The sequence below is a fragment of the Vitis riparia genome, chromosome 4 (assembly GCF_004353265.1).
Source record: "Vitis riparia cultivar Riparia Gloire de Montpellier isolate 1030 chromosome 4, EGFV_Vit.rip_1.0, whole genome shotgun sequence".
NCBI lineage: Eukaryota > Viridiplantae > Streptophyta > Magnoliopsida > Vitales > Vitaceae > Vitis > Vitis riparia.
The window spans coordinates 19,986,665-20,008,779 of NC_048434.1; positions in this window are offsets into that span (position 1 = coordinate 19,986,665).

The following is a 22,115-nucleotide window of genomic DNA, read 5'->3' on the forward strand; positions in this document are numbered from 1 at the left end:
AAAGGCGAAAAAGGAGAAAAAATATAAGTGAAAAAGCAAAGAGAGGATACTTGTTCAAATGGGTTATGTTTTGAAAATTTCAAAAGATTGAAATATTCTTCTAATTGTCTTACTATTTTTAACCAAACTCATTTTTTTCTAAATAATTATTACATTTAATAGAATTAGTATTTATTTTAGATTTTAGAATAAAATAAGACTAATTTCTCATTAAATGTTTCAAATAATTCAAACGTGTCCTTTGTCGCTCATGCTTAAAGGTCTATTGAGCCAAACTTAAACGAGATCATATGAAAAGTTTACAAAAAATTAATTAGAAGTGTTAAGAAGTATGATGTATATATAAAACCCAAAACTTACACGTTCAAGTCACCTTTTTACAATTTACATGTTTGTTTCCTCTTTCCCAACCTTCAATTTTGAAGGTTTACCGAGTAAAAGGGTTATAGATATACAATAGCTAATTGAACTAGCTTATAAAAAAGGAAACGTTTTTTATTTTTTATTTTTTTAAATCTCAATAAAACCTTTTGATCTAGATTTAATATATAGAATTAATTCGTTAAAAATGATGAAGTGATCACTCGATTTGTGAATCGAACTCTTCCCATGTTTTTACTTGAAAAATAACTTTTTTTTTTATTTATGTAAATGTCATTTATCATTTAAAGTATTTATATGTAGGGTTTTAAAAAAAGAGTTATTTTTATAAGAAAATAATAATGATATTTTTGTCCAAATGAGGTCAAAATATGATAGAGGGTTAAATTTCAAATTTTAGGTTTTGAATGTCCCTTTTAATCAAATAACCTTAATATAAAATTATATCGAAAAGTTGTTCGATTAAAAATAAGTTCAATATAAAAATGAAAAAAATGTAACTTGTTATTGACTTTTCCTTTAATGGCTTATATAATAAGTAAGCTACTTCAGTTCCATCAAACTTCAAAAAAATCAATATTGTCTCTTTAAATTATAATTTATGATCCTTTTCAATTTAGCTTGTGGCTGAAGTAAGAAAATAAATGTCAATGTGACATGAATTTTAGTATAAAGTTGTGAAATGTTAATGTGACATGATATACACTGATACCACATCCCTTAGCTGACATCGTAAAATAGTGGTATGGGATGTTAACGTGACAATTGATAATGGTGGATAGTGGTACCACCAGGGCCGGCTTGCCTGGCATTTTCAGGAAAAAAATTACCACAATATTTATGAATGTAAAATCAAAGTTAATTTTTTTCAACTTAACTCATTTGCTTCTTCAATTAATTTTGATGATTTTTTTTTCCTCATGATTTACTTTATATTTATGAATGCTTATTTGGGAATCTTTCTTGCCCATCACACTACAATTGTTAAATCTAAACCTAAATTTATTATCATGAAAATCGAGATTAATTACACCTTAATTTCACAAAAATGAATATAAAATATCAATAAATCTTTTAAAGTGGTAGTAGATTTTAGGGAAAACTTGGTTATGGGTTGTTGATCCCAAAATATTAGGATTTTCAACCCCCAACTTTGGGAAAATCAAGAAATTTGCGTTGATGCAAAAAATATTGGCAATTCCATGCACTCTGCACTGAAGTGTGCCTTCATTCCCAAAATGCCCTCCCCACTCGTCCAGCTCAGCCTCAATACCCAAAAAAACCTTAAAATCCCCCCACCTTCCCAAAAAAAAAAAAAAAAAACGTCTCACATTTTTCACCTCGACGCCAACTCTCTCAACGGAAACCTAAAACTCCATTTGTTCCTGGAACCCTAAAATTTTGGAACCCTAACCTCTGCCTCGTCTTTCTCTTCATCTTGAAAATCCAAATCCTTGAAAGCCTAACCTCATTTGCGTTTTCAAAGGGTGAGATAGGAGTTGTCACCAACACTGGATTTTCATTTTTTCGAATGAGAGTAATAGGTTAGGGCTTTTTGGGTTTTCGGAATCAGAGCAAAATGAGGCAGAGAGGTTTTGTAATGAGAGGAAAATATTAGGGGTTTTCGATTTTCCTAGATGAGAGGAAGATAAAAAAGGTTAGGGTGTTTTGGTTTTCCAAAATAAGAGGATAACAAGGAAGATTAGGGTTTAGTTTCAAGGTTCAGTATCCATAGGAGATGAAGCAATTTGTTTGTTTTTCTGTTCTAGTAGGGTGTCGGGTGGGAGATAGTTTTTTTTTTTTTTTTTCTTGTCTTTTCAGACATGGAAACTGACCTGGAGGATAAGGAAGGGCATATTAGGTATAAAAATCCCATTCAACACAAAGTGCATAAAGAGCTAATAATTTTTCACATTAATATACATTTCTTGATATTGGAAAAATTGGAGTTTAAAATCTCTATTATTTTGGGATCAACCGCTCAAAACATAAGTTTCCCTAGATTTTATTATTGAATAAGCTTAACTGAGTCTGATTTAATATTTTTATCATATATTTTTTTATAATAATATTTATTTATTTTTTGTATAAAATTTTTAAAAAATATCAAGCTATAATTATATTGTTTGCTTGTTTATTTTTCTATTTTTATTTGAACTTTTTTTGTTATTATTTTGGAAATTTGTTTTTGTAAACCCTTTCAAAAACTAATGGCTTTTCTTTTGTTTTGGGACCACTTGGGGAAAAGCTGGAAATCTCGTTTAGAGTGGGGGCCAACTTTGGAGATAAACGAGCAACATGGGACGTGTGGGGGAGGATGTGACCATTGCCATGGCAATGGTTGGAGCTTCAGAAGGTGATGGTTGAAGTAGTAGAGCTGGTGAAGGCTTAGTGAAGAAGAAATCCAACTAGGTGAAAAAGCAAAGGAGAAAAAGAAAAGAAGCGGGGAGCAGGGAAAAAACAGAAAGTGGGATTTCGGGAGCGAAAACGAAGCAAGGGGGGAACGAGCTAAGCATAGGACAGAAGATCTCTCAAGTAAGCACTGGTGTGATTTTGTTTTTTGTTTTTTTTAAATGCTCTGTTTTCTTGTTATTATTCTCTGTTTTCTGTGGGTGTTCCGGGTGCATAGTGTTGTGTGTATCACCAGCCGAATTTATCCCCACCTTTCATCTTTCCAACCTCAACCTCCTCAACACCATGTGTCTGGTGGGTCTCCAAGTGAGATCTCACGACAACAGGCGGGTGGTGGCCTGCAAGAGCGCATGCTATGCTTTCAACTCTTACCCACCCAACTCACGGAGTCATTGCTTCAATTTTTGTTGTTTTATAAGTTGGTTGGCTTAAGCTGCCAAAGAGAAAGGTGCAAAAGTTCACAATGCATGTTTTAAATGGCCAACCCTCAAACCACTCCAGTATATAAATCATTTTCATAGCCCAAATGGCTGCCTCTCGGCTTTCGATTTTCACCTATGTTATTCAACTTCAGTTTCACGGGGTGGCAATTGATTCTTTTTTATGTTTTTCCTATTTTAATTCAAAACAGTAAGCAGATATGGATTCGAGGAGACCCATTTTTTCTTTGCCTTTTGCTTTTTCTCACTTGTCCATGAAAAACAAATTGATGGACTATAAGCCTTTATCGGAGGTGGAGTTGAAAGCGTTGTGTGAGTAGGTGAGGACGGTTTTCTTGGAGGAGTGGAATTTGCAACCACTATTATTATTAATCCTTTGATTGCACTAAGAATGCTTGAAGACTTTGCCAATCTAAGTCCAAGTGATGATATTGTGCAAAGTGGGGTGCATCATTCAGCTTACACGAATTTGTGGTATCCACAACATTAATATAATAAGAGATAAGGTTGGATCAAATGAAGCAAAAAAAAAAAAAAAAAAAAAAAGTCAACAAAGTATAATTTGATTGTACACAACATTTTATAAAATAATATAAAATCTCGGCATACACCATTAGCATTTGATGGACCTATTTTTTTTTTTCTTTAAATGCCCTCGTCTTTTTCTTAATTCTCAATTCACGTTTTCAAATGTTAATTTTTAAAGCTTAGGTTTTTTTAATCTAATTTCCAAAATCTCAATTCTCAAATAATTTTTTAAAATTTCAATTTTTTTTCAAATAATTTTCTAAACTCTAATTTCTTTTAAATTTAATTTCCAAGACTCTAATTCCTAAATTTAATTTTCAAAACTCCAATTCTCAAATAATTTTCAAAACTGTAATTTTTTTCAAATTTAATTTCCAAAATTCCAATTTTCACATCTATATATTTAATCATTATTATTTTCATTATTATTATTATTATCTTTTTTTATTATTTATTTTTAAAATACCATCTTTAAGTAATTCTTCAAATTTCCGATTTCCAAACTTAATTTCCAAAATTTCAATTTTCGCATTTATTCATTTACTCATTATTATTTTCGTTGTTATTATTATTATTTTATTAATTGATTTTAAAAATTCCACCCTTAAATAATTTTTTCAAAATTTCAATTTCCTAATTTAATTTCCAATTTCAAAAATTCTAATATTCACGTTTTCATCTTACCCATTTTTTTCTCACATTTTCCTCCACTCAAACATCTTCCTATTCTCTCTCATACATATATAGCCATCATACCTATTTATCTTACCTTTTTCCTCCACTCAAACACCTTCTCATTCTCTCTCTCACACGTATGCACTCACCAAACTCATTCTTTATTTATTTATTTTTTCTTTCTCTCACTATTTCCTCCACTTAAATATCTTCCAACTCTCTTTCATGCCCGTGGAACCACATTTCCATTTTATTTCTTCATATTTTAACATCAAAGTTTAATGTTCCAAAATTTCAATTTTTGAATTTAATTTTCAAAACTTCATTTCTCAATTAATTTCCAAAATTTCAATTTTTAACTTTAATTTTTAAAACTTCAATTTTCAATTATTTTCCAAAATTCAAATTTTCGCATTTATTTATTTAATCATTATTATTTTCGTTATTATTATTATTTTTTATTTTTTAAAAAAATACCATCTTTAAGTAATTCTTCAAAATTCCGATTTCCAAATTTAATTTCCAAAATTCCAATTTTCACATTTATTTATTTACTCATTATTATTTTCATTATTATTATTATTATTATTATTTATTTATTTATTTTTAAAATTCCATCTTTAAACAATTCTTCAAATTTCCGATTTCCAAATTTAGTTCTCAATTTCTGAAATTCCAATTCTTAAATTTAATTTGCAAGACTTCGATTTTCAAATGAACTTCAAAAATTCAGTTTTCCTTTGAACAGTTTTAATTTCACTCTGGTTTTCGAATAACCTTCTGTTTATTTTGATTTTACATAGGTAAAAATGATTTTTTTATAATTCCAAAATAATGAAATTTGTGAGACCAATTCATGCAAGATAAATTGGGTTTTGGTGGGGGTCCAACATCAAAGAAGTTTTACTTAGAATAAAAATGAACTTGAGTGAAATGTCATGTGTGTCATTAGTGATTTCATATTCTGTTTGGTGATACATGTAATATATTTTATGTTCATTCTTATGCACTAAACCCATTTCATGATGGCGCATTACTCGCTTGCTGCTAAAGTACGCACCCGCTCTCACTTTGACCATTCTCCATGCTTTGTTTTGGCTCCCAATGTATGATCACTTTTTGGTGTCCACGTTTAATCGATCAATTGTCACACACGCTTCATTTTATTAGTAGAGACCCGTTTTTAGGGACTTAGAGGGGTGTTACGGTCTTTACCGTACATTCCCAATGAGTAACCTGACCCCCGAGCCCCTATTTGGTTTTTCATAGACCCCATTTTTCGAATAAGGAGTCACACTTAGGGTTTTCTTTCTTATTTTGTTTACCCTTTTAAAAAAAATAAAACAAAAATAAGTGGCGACTCCAAGTCATTTTATAAACAATAGATCAATTTTTCATAAATAAATAAAAAGAGAGTTTCGCCATCGAGCGGGAACACATCGAGCCAAAATGCAAGGTCCACAAAATGGTGACTCCACTAGGGATTATTTAGAGGGTCAAGCTTGAACTTAAGATAAGGAAAATGTGGCATTTGATGGGTCGATCAATGGGTACCTATCTCTTGATTGCACATTGAGAGCTCTTAATATCATTGGATGTGTGCTTGGTTATTGTATTCATTTGGGACATTGACATGTTAATTATGTTGATTGATTATCTTGATTGAGGATTCTAATATAGCAATGTTTCTGTGCTTCATTGCTATATTCATTTGAGACATTGACATGTTGATTATATTGATTGATTATTTTACTGTTGTATAGTAACTTTGATTTTGCCATGATTGTTCTGCTCACTTCACATGCATAGACTCACTGTTGTATATCATTTGACTTGATGTGTTGATTCTCTGGCTTGTATATTATCTTGATTATCTTTGAGCATGCTGTATTTGTCATTATTCATCTTGATTGTCATAGCTCGTATGTGGACATGAGTGGTATATTCGTACTTTGTTTGATTGTATGTTGCATGAATGCCCCCTCTGTGTGATTGCATGACATTTGTCCATGTGGGCCGCACATCTATCCATTTACCTCCAACCCTCTGGTTTCTATCATTTCTTTCATCTTGGCTCTCACTTTTGCAAATGTGAGGCCTTGTGTGTGCTTGTTTCTTTGACCGAGCTAGAGGTTAGGAATAGGGTCTAACAACGGGCTATATCGATGTTTGGGAGCATTCTGAAGGTGACCAACACGTTGATGTTGATTGGAGTCTGATCATTGAAGACCTGTATATCCCGGAACTAGGTTTCATGGATATTTGTGCAACCAGTATGTTTCCTCTTTTTATTTTAGCTTCATAGGGTTTTCGAATGCACCCACACCACTCACTGCGCATTTTGGTTGACTATTGAGTGTTGAAAGTCTTAAGAGGTTTCATCATAGGAAACCCCCTGGGATGTCGAGGTAGTGCATGTGTGGAGGTGATGACCACCTTGCATGGAAGCGTCCCTTCTCTTCGGAGACATGCAGAGGGTAGCGTACCGTCGGAGGGTATGATCTCTTCTGCTATGGATCTTTTAAAGTCCACCCTTATTCTTTTAAAGCCACCTTAACTTTGTAGATTGAGCCATAGATCCTTCGATTAGGATTCCATCCCTACACGTGGGTGCATCTGAGGGCCTTCAAAGCCTCTTTGGTCACAGTTTGGATTCAATATTCCCTCTTTTAATCTCCAGTTAAGAGTGCACCGAGATCAGTACGAGTTTGAGTTACGGTCGGACAGTCCGTCTACACTTTGATGTCTTGCTCGTTTTAGCTCAGATTAACATTTCTTCTGTGTTTTCCTTGTGGCGTGCCCTTATTTCGTTTCTCATGTTCCATGATCGATGCTTTGTTCTCAATCTGGATTTACCATCTTGGTTAAGAGTAGATGAGAGATTAATCCGATTTTCGGAGATATCAGATATAGATCAATAGGTTGTCACGATTGATCAGTTCACAGCCGCCATGAATTCTATTTAGGAGGCCTTGGCCAATTTTAGGCAGGAGATAGGCAGTTAGCAGAGTAGACCGTCCACAGTTCAGGATGAGACACCTCATGACTCGTTGCCACCTCCACCACCACCACTTGTTCCGATAGTGCCTCAAGCCTCACCTTATCTGTTGCATGGTCATTCTAAGGTTACCCCACGTGCAATAGTTCAGACCACAGTCATTGATGATGCTCACGCACGTATGGACCGTATTGAGTAGCATATGAGACAATTGAGAGTATCTGACCGTTCAACTATTTGGGATGATCTTGAGGGTATGCTAGTGGCCAGTTTACCGACCAAGTTTAGAATGCCTGACATTGAGAGATACATGAGCATTGGTTGTCCTCGCATTCACCTCTAACTCTACAACACAATGATGAGGGCCCACGGATTAGACGAGTCACATATGATCACCTTATTTCCATTATCTCTGAGTGAAACGGCCTAGCGTTGGTTTGCATCTTTGGAGTCCTCGCGACGCAGGACATGGGATGACTTGGCCCAAGAGTTTTTGCGACAATTTTCGTTTAATACCATCGTAGATGTATCGAGGAGAGAGCTTGAGGCTCTAACACAGATATCAGACGAGTTTGTTTCTTCATTCATCTTCCACTAGCGCGGGAAAATAACCTAGATTATTGATAGGCCATCAGAGAGAGATTAGATACAGATGGTTCTGAGGAGTCTACAGCCTAGGATTGCTAGACATGTGGTCAGGGTACCCTTCACAGACTTTGACTATCTGGTTTTGGCTTTATATGATGTTGAGGACAGTATTTCTAAAGGTCTATGGACAAATTCTTCCCCTGTTGATGTTAAAGGGAAGAAACCATCCGGATGACAGAGATCGGTTGATGTGAGTGCTATCAGTTCTACCAGTTAGAGGCCTCCTAGGCGTCATCAGCTAGTTCCACAGCTTCCTGGGACTCACCCTTCTTATGCATCTCATCAGTACAGGCCACGAGCACCTCATCAGATTTATGATCAGGCTCACACGCCTCCGACATTATCGTTGTCTTATTATGCTGCCCAGGGCACAAAGAGACCTCATGTTTCATACTTTGCTACAAGGCAGCCATGTTTTGCAGCGCAGTTTGCCGCGAAACCTACATCATCTTATCCAAGGCCCATAGCTCAGCAGACCTTTACTTATTTTGCTTTGAGAACGCAACGGTAGTTTTCACAATTAGGCATGTCGTTGAGCCAAGCTCTTTGGAAGCTTACAGAGGCGGGATTGTTGACGACTCTCATTCCTAGACTACCACTTCAGCCTGTTCCGCCTCAGTTCATGATGGATCTACACTGTGCATACTATTAAGGGCCTGGACATGAGACCGATCGCTGTACTACTCTAAGACATGCCATCTAGGATCTGATTGATTAGGGTTTGGTTCACTTGGGTCAATCGAGTGTAACCACAAACCCATTACCATCCCACACCACACACGCGATTTCCCATTCGGCTAATGGCATACATTTCCTAGACTTTGCTGAGTTTGACAATCACATCCACATGTTGAGTTGGGATGAGTCAACTCTAGAGCCCATAGTATCAGACGGGATTTATGAGATGGGCAGAGTGACTTTGGGTCCTCGGGTGCCTACTCCATTCAGACTGATTCCTAAAGCGGCATTAGTATAAACGGCCATAGTCGAGCCATTAACTTTCTCACATTACAGTGTTCAGACGCCATTTGTCTTGATTCCGGATGTTGAGGAGGTTCAGACTCCATATGTTGATGATGTTCACATTCCTGATATACAGTATGTTATTCGTGTGGATAAGGTATTGTGATAACCGCCTCCCACAATTGCTAGACCCTTAGAGGGGACATTCGCTCCCGAGGAGGTCAGGAAAAAGGATGACGAGATTCTGAGGCAATTATAGAACACATAGGCTCGCATTTCTATTTGGAGTTTGATGGAATCTTCCAGTACTCACCTAGATGCATTGATTCGAGCCTTGAGCCAAATTAGGGTCGAGACTACCACCACCCCAGAGGGACTGATTCACATGGTGACGGCTGGCAGAGCCACTTGTATAGTATTCTCAGATGATGACTTGCCAATTGATGGTCCGGACCATACACGCCTACTGTATATCTCAGTCGGTTGTTCAGGTCATCGAGTCTCATTTTTCTTTTTAGACAATGGCTTGGCCCTGAACATCTGCCCTCTGGCCACTGCCATTGCCCTTGGCTATGCGCCCTATGACTTTGGTCCCTCCACTCAGACAATTTGAGCATACGATAACACTTGAAGGGAAGTCATGGACACTCTGGAGATTGAGCTACTGATAGGTCTGACCACATCTGCTATTTTGTTCCAGGTTTTGAGGATTCCTTTATCCTTTAACCCGCTTTTGGGCCGACGTTAGATCCACAGAGCTGGGGCCATTCCTTCTTCCCTTCATCAGAAAGTGAAGTTCATTAACGATGACTAGGTCGTCATTGTGCAGTTTGCGGGAAATATGTTCATTTTTGCTGAGCTAGTGCTTCAAATTAGTTATAATGATGACGACTTATTTATGATTGGATTCACATTTGACGAGGTGTAGACCCTAGAGATGGAGGATTTTTTTCCGAGATTTCATGGCCATGTCATTTGATCAGCACGGCAGCACGGTGGTGCTCGATTTGATGAGGAGTATGTCTTATTTACCCGGTATGGGATTGGAGCGACATCAGTACGAGCCCAATGAGTTCATGACTATCCCATATCACGATGTACCGTTCGAACTCGGGTTCATCTCCACTAAGGTCGATTATAGATATATGGGGTGCGATTGCGCAAGGAACGGGTGAGGGCCGGATTGACTCACACATCGTTCGACTATCCTATTTGCCCATTCACCATGAGTTTGGTGGACTACTTCGTGAGGGCGTCAGGGTCATAGATGTCTTTAGATGGGATTATTGGGGGGCTCAACACTGTTTAGGAGGTCAAGCTTCAGTGTCTTGTCCACTAGCTGCAGTTGAGTGACGAAGCTCTTGGCACTTCAGCATCTACGTTAGTCGCCCTATCATCTCCTGATCATATGAGCCTAATGACGCTTTATTTCCCGGATGAGATCGATGAGCACAGGATATTTTCCGAGATCGGAGACATAGTTGATGGAGTTATTCCACATGACGAGTACATTGACGAGATACTCGTAATGAGTATGAGTCAGATCGAAGAGATAGTTTGACCTGAGCTTGCTATGCCATTCAACCTTTTTGGGGTGTCTGCCATCGAGATTGCTGAGAAGATCTAGATTGCTCTCACTCCGGAGTTTATAGAGGACGATATAGTTGATGGTTTGTTTAACGACTTTGTTAGCTCAGTTGAGAGAGTGTCCTACTTTGTGGACTCACTTCTTTCATTTGATGTTTTATTGTGACTTGTCTCCCATTCTGACGATGTTCATGACTCTTCATTTATGGATTTGAGCATTTTCAAGTATCTATCTGTCTTTTTTATATCACTTTATCTGCACCTTTCTCACCCACGTCACAGATATTTGATATAGACGATGAGATTGCACAGCATGATTCAGATGATGACTCGTCGTCTGCTTCTGATTCGGACCCATTGATCAGAGAGTTTCACCTGCTATAGAGGACACAGAGGTTGTTGCTTTCGGCACAGCAGATCAACTTAGGGAGTTGAGGATCAGATCGGATTTATCTACAGATGAGAGAGACAACCTCATCCAATTGCTCAGATCGTATTTGGACGTTTTCGCATGGTCTTATGAGGACATGTCAGACCTTGATCCATCTATTGTCCAGCATCGTTTGCCACTTCTGCCTCATGCTAGACCGGTTAAGCAGAAGTTGAGACGATTGCATCCTCGCTGGAGCTTGCAGGTAAAAGAAGAGATTCAGAAGCAGCTCAGTGTAGGATTCTTATCCATGGTCGAGTATCCCGAGTGGCTGGCCAATGTCATCCATGTTCCTAAAAAGGACAACAATGTGAGAGTTTGTGTTGATTTCCAAGATCTCAACAAGGTTAGTCCTAAGGATGATTTTCTTTTCCCACACATTGACATGTTAGTTGATAGTACGGAAGGTCATTCGATGTTGTCCTTTATGAACAGATTTTCCGGGTACAGTCAGATTTTGATGGTTCCAGAGGACATAAAGACATTCTTCATTATTGAGTGGGGTACTTACTCCTACAAAGTGATTTTGTTTGGGTTAAAGAATGTAGGAGCTACCTATCAAAGAGCAACGACCACTCTTTTCCATGACATGATGCACCGGGATGTCGAGGTTTATGTAGACGACATGATAGTGAAATCCCGAGATAGAGCTGATCACCTAGTGGCTTTGGAGAGATTCTTTGAGAGGATCAAGCAGTTCAGATTGAGACTGAATCCCAAGAAGTTCACTTTTGGAGTGACTTCTAAGAAGCTACTAGGGTACATGGTCAGTGAGAGAGGCATAGAGGCATATCTGAATAAGATTAGAGTCATCCTTGACATGTCTGCGCCGAGGACCGAGAGAGAGATCAGAGGCTTCTTGGGTAGACTTCAGTACATCAGCAGATTCATTGCTAGATTAGCGGATATCTATGAGCCCATTTTCCGACTCTTGAGGAAGAATCAACCTACCATTTGGGATTATTAGTGTCAGCGAGCATTTGAGAGAATCAGAGAGTACTTGTTATCACCTCCAGTCTTAGTGCCTGCTACACCAGGTCATCATTTACTTCTCCTATACCTGTCGGTTTCAAACGTAGCTTTGGGTTGCATGTTGGCTCAACTCAATGATTCGGGCAAGGAGCGAGTCATTTATTATTTGAGTAAGAGGATGTTAGATTTTGAGATGAGATATGTCATGATTGAGTGCTACTGCTTGGCATTAATTTGAGCTACTCGAAGACTGAGACATTACATGACCGAGTATTCGGTGCACTTAATATCTCGTCTTGACCCCTTGAGATATTTGTTTGACAGGCCTGCTTTGGTCGGACGAATCATGACATGGTTAGTACTTCTGAACGAGTTTGACATTCATTATGTCACTCAAAAGTCTATTAGAGGGAGCATTGTTGCAGATCACTTAGCCTTATTACCGGTTCCTGATGGTAGAGCTATTGATGATGATTTCCCAAATGAGGATATTTTTGTTGTGACTAGTCTGTCAGGTTGGTGCATGTACTTTGATGGTGCGGCCAACCATTCTAGATACGGGATTGGTGTCTTGTTGATATCCCCTCATGGCGACCACATTCGTAGATCTGTTCATTTGGCATTCTCGGATCGACATCCTGCCATGAACAATATTGTTGACTATAAGACTTGCATCTTGGGATTAAAGATAGCTCTTGAGCTTGGGATAAGACAGATGGAGGTGTTTGGTGACTCCAATCTAGTATTGAGACAGATTCAGGGCGAGTGGAAGACTAAAGATGTGAAACTTAGACCTTACTGATTACTACTCAAAAAGTGATATTTGATAGCTTGTAATTAATCCTTTTAAACACTTTTGAGTAGTAGTTATTGCCTTTTAACCCAATTAACATGTTAAGGACCCTTGCAATCAATTCTAATCAAATTGTGTTAAGTTTTGGTGTTTTGATAGCTTTTTGATCACCAAAGCTTTATGAGATTGAGGAGAGTTATTTGGAATCCATGGCAAAGCAATGAATAGCTCAGAGGCATGAAGAACTAAAGCTTTGAAGTCCTTTGCCATAAGCAAATCCAGAATGCAAGGAGGAGAAGCAAAGAGAAATCCGCCATGAAGCATTCTTGATAACAGTCATGTCAGCCACTTTTGGAGCACTTCCTGAAGTCCAATTTATGCATGCTATATGTCATTTTAAAGCTTAGGAAGTCAAAAATCCAATGCTTCAAACGGTACACAATTTGGAGTTGAAATGAAGGAGTTACAGCCATTGGAAGCCGATCACTCCAAGCTGAAGGAAGAATTTTGCACAGCGTTGCGAAATCACCCTTTTGTTGCGAAATGATTTCGTAGCCTTTTTGCACAGTGCTGTGGAATTCCCCCTGAAGTTTCACGACAAGTTGGAAGCTAATATCCGCAAGTTGAAAGACCACTTTGCAGCGGTGCGAAATCAGCCGTTTGCTGCGAAGTAATTTCGCAGCCCTTTTTATGCATCTGCGAAATCTCGCAGACCACGTTTTCACCTGCGAAATGGTCCTTAGTGCTGCCCGATATTTGTAACCGACACTTTGAGATATTTTTCTTTAGATTTTTGTTGTTTAAATCCCCAAACTCTCCTTGTAAGCCACCAATTATAGGATTCCTTTGCTTTTAAGTTAGGAAAAAGGCTAAATATCCATGTAATAACTATTAATGTAATATTCTTATAAATAGAGCCCAGAGAGCCTGTTCTCAGGGTGACGAACTTTTTGTAAAAGTTTGAAAGAAAGTAAAATACAGAGCTTGAGCTCTATCTTACCTTCTCACTTTGATTGTATTTTTCATTTACTAAGTTATGCACTCTCTGAGGAAGTTTCCCTAGAGAATGAGTAACTAAACCTTTTAGTTCCTTGGAATTAAGGTTGTCGGGAAAGGTTCCAAGTGCAAGAATCAGTAGCTTTGTGGTTTCAGCTATGAATGAAGAGAAAGTGTGTCCCGTGAATGGTTTCTATGTTTTTAGTTAACTTAAAATGCCTTGGAGTCACCTGGGCCAACACTTGGTAAGGCAAGTGATCTCTATCCATGGAGATGCACTAGTTTACCCCTTGCGAGCCTTTGGGAGGTGACTTGAAGGTAGGATTTTCTAGAATAGCCAACACTTGGTAAGCTTTTGGACTCTAAGGAGACATCCATTAATTATCTTTTGCGAGCTTTTGACGGGTAATCCAAGGTTAAAGATCACCTTGAATGGTGAAGGCTAAGTGAGAGGCTTGAACCATTGCAAGTTGCATTAGTGAGAGAGAATTAGAGCTGAAATCCAATTGAGGGATGCATTTGTATAACACCGGTTAGAGAATTGACTTTATGATAATTCTCTAATGCGAGGAAATGAACCAACTGACCGGAGCTATGTTTTTGCATAAGGAACCTCCCCTGTAAACCTAAATCTCCAAGGAATGTTTTTCTTCATAAGTAATTTCCAGTACTTGTTGTGCCGTTAGTCTAAATCTAAACCTTTTTCAACCAAAGTTTGTGTTTTATTTCTTAAGCTAACCTTGAAATGAAACAGCACCAATTCACTTTGAATTGGTATCATTTTCAGTTTGAAAACCCTTCCCAGTGAACGATCCTAGAACCACTATGTTATAGTAGCTTTTTCTTTGCTACCCTAGTTCATGGTGTAATTGGTTATAAATTTTGTTGATTACTCCCTCCATCAAGGAGTACCAGCTGGACATAAATCAGCTGATACACCAATTGGGCATGAATCACTTACCATGCATACTTGGAGCTACTGGTTTAGAGATTCGATGATTTGAGATACATACATCTGCCTAGAGTGCAGAACTAGTTCGCTGATGCCTTAGCTACTCTAGCTTCCATGATTGATATTCCCACTGATACCGTTGTTCGTCCTTTATTGATTGAGTCGAGATCAGTTCCTGCTTATTGTTGTTTGATTGATGAAATAGAGTTCAATGATGGCTTACTTTGGTACCATGACATATACCAATTTTTGAGACTTGGTGCATATCATGAGGTCGCCACGGCCAAGAATAAGAGAGCATTGAGACAATTGACCGCCTAATTCGTGATTTGTGGTGAGACATTGTACAGACGATCAACTGATGGGATGTTGCTATTATGCTTAGATCGCGTTTCTACCGATTGAGTGATGAGAGAGGTTCATGCGGGAGTCTGCAGACCACATATGGGAGGGCATATGTTGGCCCGTAAGATCATGAGGACTGGCTATTTCTGGTTGACTATGAAGACGGATTGTTGTCAGTTTGTTTAGAGATGTCCAGAGTGTTAGATACACGGGGACCTCATTCACGTGTCGCATTCGAAGTTACATGCGTTGACTTCACCATGGTCATTTTCAGTATGGGGTATCGACATCATTGGAAAGATTTCACCGAAGTCTTCCAGTGGTCATGAGTTCATCTTGGTTGCCATCAATTATTTCACCAAGTGGGTGGAGGCCACCTCATATGCGAGATTGACATTGGCTAGAGTTGATAGTTTCATCATATCACACATTATCTGTCGCTATGGAGTCCCTCATGAGTTGATCTCAAATAAAGGTATACATTTTAGAGCAGAGGTTGACACTTTAGTGTAGAGATATGGTATCCAACATCATAAGTCGTTTGCGTACAGATCGTAGACGAACGGGGCAGTAAAGGGTGCAAATAAGAATATTAAGAGGATCTTACGGAGAATAGTCAAGACTTCTCGGGATTGGTCAGAGAAACTCTGTTTCCGATTATGGGCTTATCGAACTTCTTTTCGCACCTTTACAAGAGTTACACCCTACTCCTTAATGTATGGTATGGAGACAGTGCTACTAGTTGAGATATAGATGAGTTCATTGAGGGTAGCATTAGAGCAGCAGATTCCAGAGGCAGATTGGTTTAGACCAGCTTAATCTCCTAGATGAGAGGAGGTTGAGGGCAGCAAACCATGTTCGTGCATACTAGAGGAAGATGGCACGTGCTTTTAAGAAGTGGGTCAAGCCTAGACCGCTACAAAAAGGTGACTTAGTTCTGAAGGTCATCAGGGGATTGATCCAAGATCTAAGAGAGAAGTTAAGACCCAATTGGAGCAGACCTTACTTCATTAGGGAGCTGACCTTAGAGGGCGTTGCATGGTTGATGGATCTAGATAGAAACCGATTCTTGGAGCTGACCAACGTGGATCAGCTAAAGAGGTACTATGTTTGAGACTATGGTCACATGATGGGTATTTGAGATTTGGTTGATATTTAGATACCATCATGCTTCTTCTTCTGGAAGACGCCTATTTGATGTTTGGACCCAATTCAGTTGTGGATATGGATGATCGGGATCATGCATTTGATGATGGATGATTTGAGGTTGTTTGATTTTTCGATCTACCACACATTTGATGTCATACTGGGGCACATTTCCCTTTCGGTTGAGATTTGTAGATCTTCATGGAGTCACATGATTCTCATCACTCACGGGATGCATGTCGAGTTGATAGTCTATTGTTATCTTATCATGACCCCCCAGTGGAGTCTCTCTTCGGTCATTCAATCAGACTCATACTTTTCGACATTAAGATATCATCATGCTTCTTCTTCCGGGAGACGTCTCCTTGATGTTTGGGTTTGATTCAACCGTGGACGTGGATGACAGAGATCACACATTTGATGATGGACGATATGATGTTGTCCGATTTTCAACTTATTCCATATCTGATTCCATATTGGGGCATATTTCCATTTCAATTGAGATTTACAAATCTTCATGGAGTTGCATGATCATTTCCACCTACGAGATACACGCCAAGATGATGACTTGTTTGTTATCTTATCGTGATCCCCCAATATAGCCTCTCTAGAGCCATCCAATCATACCCATATTTTTCGGCATTTGGTTGTCATCATGTTTCTCCTTCTGGGGTACGCCTTTTTTATTTGTGGGTTCAATTCAGATATGGACGTGGATGACCAGGATTGCATATTCGATGATGGATGATTTGATATCATCTGGTTTTTCGACCTATCTCACATTTGATGTCATATTGGGGCATATTTTCATTTTGGTTAAGATTTGTAAATCTTCATTGATTTGCATGATCGTCCCAATCATGAGATACACACCGGACCGATGGTTTGCTTTCATTTTGTTTTGATTCTCTAGTGGAGTCTTCCTTGAGTCATTCAGTCAGGCTCGTGCTTTCTGATATTATCGTGATTCTTAGATGGAATTACCTCAGATGCGCAACCTCCCATGTCATCATTCAATAGAATACATGTCAGATCTCTTATACATCCCATGGAGCTATTCTCGAGTTATCAGGATAGACCGGATGCCCTAGTTGCTATACTGGGGCATATTTCACTTCTCTAGCTGTGGAGATGTTTGTTTTCTCGCAGATTTGTTACAGTTTTCATTACTCTATCGAGTGATGTTTATCTACATTACTGTGTCACTGTTTCAATGACTTTTGGCCGAGATGAACCTCCAGAGGAGCACGACCTTCCGGGTTTTGACTGCCCCGCTATCCATGACTTTCCAGTAGATTTTTTGTGTCGAGGATGCGATAGTTTCCCCGACGGATTGTTCTCTCGTGACTCCCTAGTGGATCCTTCTTTTGAGATGATGATGGATTCTTCTAGCAGAGCATGTCAAGTTAGAGGCATCCGACCTATTGTGACACATCATCAGGTCTCGTGATTCAGTCCGATGGGCTGTAAAGCCATATTGATAGTCGATTTGACCATTCCGATTCGTTAACGGAACATCTTTTGAGACTCATAGAGTCTCTTTCAGACCCTTTCTATGTACTAAAAGTTGTAGCGGCACGCTACACTAGGGCATATTTTCCTCTAATTATCTCATCACATTCTCAGTTTGGGAATTCAGAGCCACCATTATCTCTTCTCAATTTGGGCATTCAGAGCCACCATTTCTTCTTAGTTTAGGCGTTCAAAGCCACCACCTCTTCTCGATTTGGGCGTTTAGAGCCACTATCTTATCAGTTTGGGCGTTCAAAGCCACCACCTCTTCTCTATTTAGGCATTCAGAGCCACCATCTTCTTAGTTTGGGCATTCAAATCCACAATCTTTTCTCAATTTGGGCATTCAAAGCCATCCTTTTATCATGATCGGGCATTCGTTGCCACCATCTATTCTCAATTTAGGAGTTCAGAGCCACCATCTCTTTTTAGTTTCGGAGTTCAAAGCCACCATCTTCTCAGTTTCGGTGTTTAGAGCCACCACCTCTTCTTAGTTTGGGCATTCAGAGTCGCTATCTTCTCAATTTGGGCGTTCAAAGCCACCATCTCTTTCTAGTTTGACGTTCAGAGCCACCATCTCCACCATATCTCCCATAGTTTGGCATTCAGAGCCACATTCTCAGTTTGACATTCAGAGTCGTTGTTTGTTCTTAGTTCAGTATTCAAAGTCATCATGTCTTTCTTCCGATTGGTGTTCAAAGCCACCATCTATTCCAGTTTAGGCATTCAGAGCCATCTCTTTCAGTTTTAGGCGTTTAGAAAGTCATCTCTCCTAGTTTAAGAAAGATGTCCCTTTTAGTTTCAGCGTTCAGAGCCACATTCCTAGCATTTAGAGTTGTCTTTCTCTTTTAGTTCGATGTTCAGAGCCATGTTGCTAGCATTTAGGGTTTCCATTTTCTTTTAATTTAGCATTCAGAGTCATTCTTACTATTTTGATCCACTTTCATCGGTTTTAGGCGTTCAAAGTCATGTCTTCAGTTTGGCATTTAGAGTCATCACCCTTTTTAGTTTGGCGTTCAGAATCATATCTTCAGTTTGGCGTTCAAAGCCGTGTTTTTAGTTTTCACATTTAGAGTCATCTCTTCCGGTTTAGGCATTAAGTGTCATCTTTTCTAGTTTAAGCGTTTAAAGCCATCTTTTCCAGTTTAGGAGTTCAGATCCATCTCTTCTAGTTTAGGCGTTCAGAGTCATCTTTTCCAGTTTAGCCATTCAGAGCCATCTCCTCTAGTTTAGGTGTTCAAAGCCATCTTTTTCGATTTAGGCGTTCATAGCCATCTCTTCCAGTTCTAGGCGTTCAGTGTCATCTCTTCTAGTTTTAGGCGTTTCGAGTCATCTCTTCCAGTTTAGGCGTTCAGAGTCATGTCTTCCGATTTAGGCATTCAAAGCCACCATTTCCTTCCATTGGTGTTCAGAGCCACTACTTTCTCATTTTTGCATTCAGAGTCCCCATTTCCATAGGCTTTCAGAGCCATTCCTCCCACAGGCATTCATAGTCATAGTTTAGTTATTCGAAATCGTTCATCTCAGTTTTGGCATTCAGAGCCACATTTCAGGCATTCGAAGTCATGACTTTCCAGAGCTTATCATCCTTCCTTGTGTGTGATATAACTCTTTGAGCTCATAGCTTGTGTTTTGATTGTATCATTGGTGTCCCTCACTTCGCACTCTTGTATGGTGCATGTGTAGTTTTCCTTTTATATATGTTCATCTCTATGCTCCTAGGTAGTTCGACTATTGCTCAACTTTGACTTCGATATTTGAGTCACTTTTGGAGACATCTTAGAAGGATTCCAGATCCTTAGCGCGACTTTAGAGGCACTTTGAGATATCCACTTTTCTCTTAGGATTTTAGAGTTCTTTTTGTTTCTCTGTTGGTTTGGGCGAGTTTGTGTTCTACATGTATACCTTTAGGGGTCTTTCTTTTTCTTCGGTAGAGTTCACTTCATTTCACTCACTATTCACACTTTCTTTTCACGCTAGTGTTCATGTTCCTTACACTCATGAATTCTATCGAAGAGGGGCATATTTGTAGACCCTTTCAAAAACTAATGGCTTTTCTTTTGTTTTGGGACCACCTGGGGAAAAGTTGGAAATCTCGTTTAGAGTGGGGACCGACTTTGGAGATAAACGAGCAGCATGGGACATGTGGGAGAGGATGTGACCATTGCCATGGCGGTGGTTGGAGCTTCAGAAGGTGATGGTTGGTGGAGGCTTGGTGGAGAAGAAAACCAACTGGATGAAAAAACAAAAGAGCAAAAGAGAAAAAGAAAAGAAGCAGGGGGTAGGGGAAAAATAGAGAACATGATTTCGGGAGTGAAAACAAAGCAAGGGGGGAACGAGCTAAGCATATGACAAGAAAACAGGCAGCAGCTAGGGAGAATATCTATTTTTTTTTTTTTTAGGAGCTCTCAGGTAAGCACTGGTGCGGTTTTGTTTTTCTTTTTTTGGATGCTCTGTTTTCTTGTTATTCTTCTATGTTTTCTGTAGGTGTTCCGAGTGCATAGTGTTGTCTATCACCAGCTGAATTTATCCCCACCTCTCATCTTTCCAACCTCAACCTCCTCAACACCATGTGTCCGGTGGGTCTCCAAGTGAGATCTCAAGACAACAAGCAGGTGATGGCCTGCAATAGCGCATGCTCTGCTTTCAACTCTTACCCACCTGCACACACCCAACTCATAGAGTCATTGCTTCAATTTTTGTTGTTTTATAAGTTGGTTGGCTCAAGCTACCAAAGAAAAAGGTGCAAAAGTTCACAGTGCATATGGTTTAAATGGCCAACCCTCAAACCACTCCAGTATATAAATCATTTTCATAGCCCAAAAGGCTGTCTCTCGGCTTTTGGTTTTCACCTCTGTTATTCAACTCTAGTTTCACGGGTGGCAATTGATTAGTTTTTATGTTTTTCCTATTTTAATTCAAAACCGTAAGCAGATTCGGATTCGAGAAGACCCATTTTTTCTTTGCCTTTTGCTTTTTCTCACTTGCCCATGAAAAACAAACTGATGGACTATAAGCCTTTACCGGAGGCGGAGTTGAAAGCGTTGTGTGAGCAGGTGAGGGCGATTTTCTTGGAGAAGTGGAATTTGCAGCCACTGTTATTATTAATCTTTTGATTGCACTAAGAATGCTTGAAGACTTTGCCAATCTAAGTCCAAGTGATGCTATTGTGCAAAGTGGGGCTACGAGCATTGTGGGCCAGTGCATCATTCCGCTTACACGAATTTGTGGTATCCACAATATTAATATAATAAAAGACAAGGTTGGATCAAATGAAGCAAAAGCAAAAAAAAAAAAAAAAATCAACAAAGTACAATTTGATTGTACACAACCTTTTATAAAATAATATAAAGTCTCTACATACACCATTAGCATTTGATGGACCTATTTTCTTTTTTTCTTTAAATGCCCTCATTTATTTTTTAATTCTCAATTCACGTTTTCAAATGTTAATTTTCAAAGCTTAGGTTTTTTTAATCTAATTTCCAAAATCCCAATTCTCAAATAATTTTTTTAAATTCCAATTTTTTTCAAATAATTTTCTAAACTCCAATTTCTTTTAAATTTAATTTCCAAAATTCTAATTCCTAAATTTAATTTTCAAAACTTCAATTCTCAAATAATTTTCAAAACTCCAATTTCTTTCAAATTTAATTTCCAAAATTCCAATTTTCACATTTATATATATTTAATCATTATTATTATTTATTTTTAAAATACCATCTTTAAGTAATTCTTCAAAATTCTGATTTCCAAACTTAATTTCCAAAATTTCAATTTTCGCATTTATTCATTTACTCATTATTATTTTCGTTATTATTATTATTATTTTATTCATTTATTTTAAATTTTCCATCCTTAAATAATTTTTTTAAAATTCCAATTTCCGAATTTAATTTCGAATTTCAAAAATTCCAATATTCACGTTTTCCATCATACCCATTTTTTTCCTCACATTTTCCACCACTCAAACATCTTCCTATTCTCTCTCATACATATATAGCCATCATACCTATTTATCTTACATTTTTCCTCCACTCAAACACCTTCTCATTCTTTCTCGTACGTACGCACTCACCAAACCCATTCTTTATTTATTTTTTTTTTCTTTCTCTCACTATTTCCTCCACTTAAATATCTTCCAACTCTCTTTCATGCCAGTGGAACTCGCATTTCCATTTTATTTCTTCATATTTTAACATCAAAGTTTAATGTTCCAAATTTTCAATTTTTGAATTTAATTTTCAAAACTCCAATTCTCAATTAATTTTCAAAATTTTAATTCTTAACTTTAATTTTTAAAATTCCAATTTTCAATTAATTTCCAAAATTCCAAT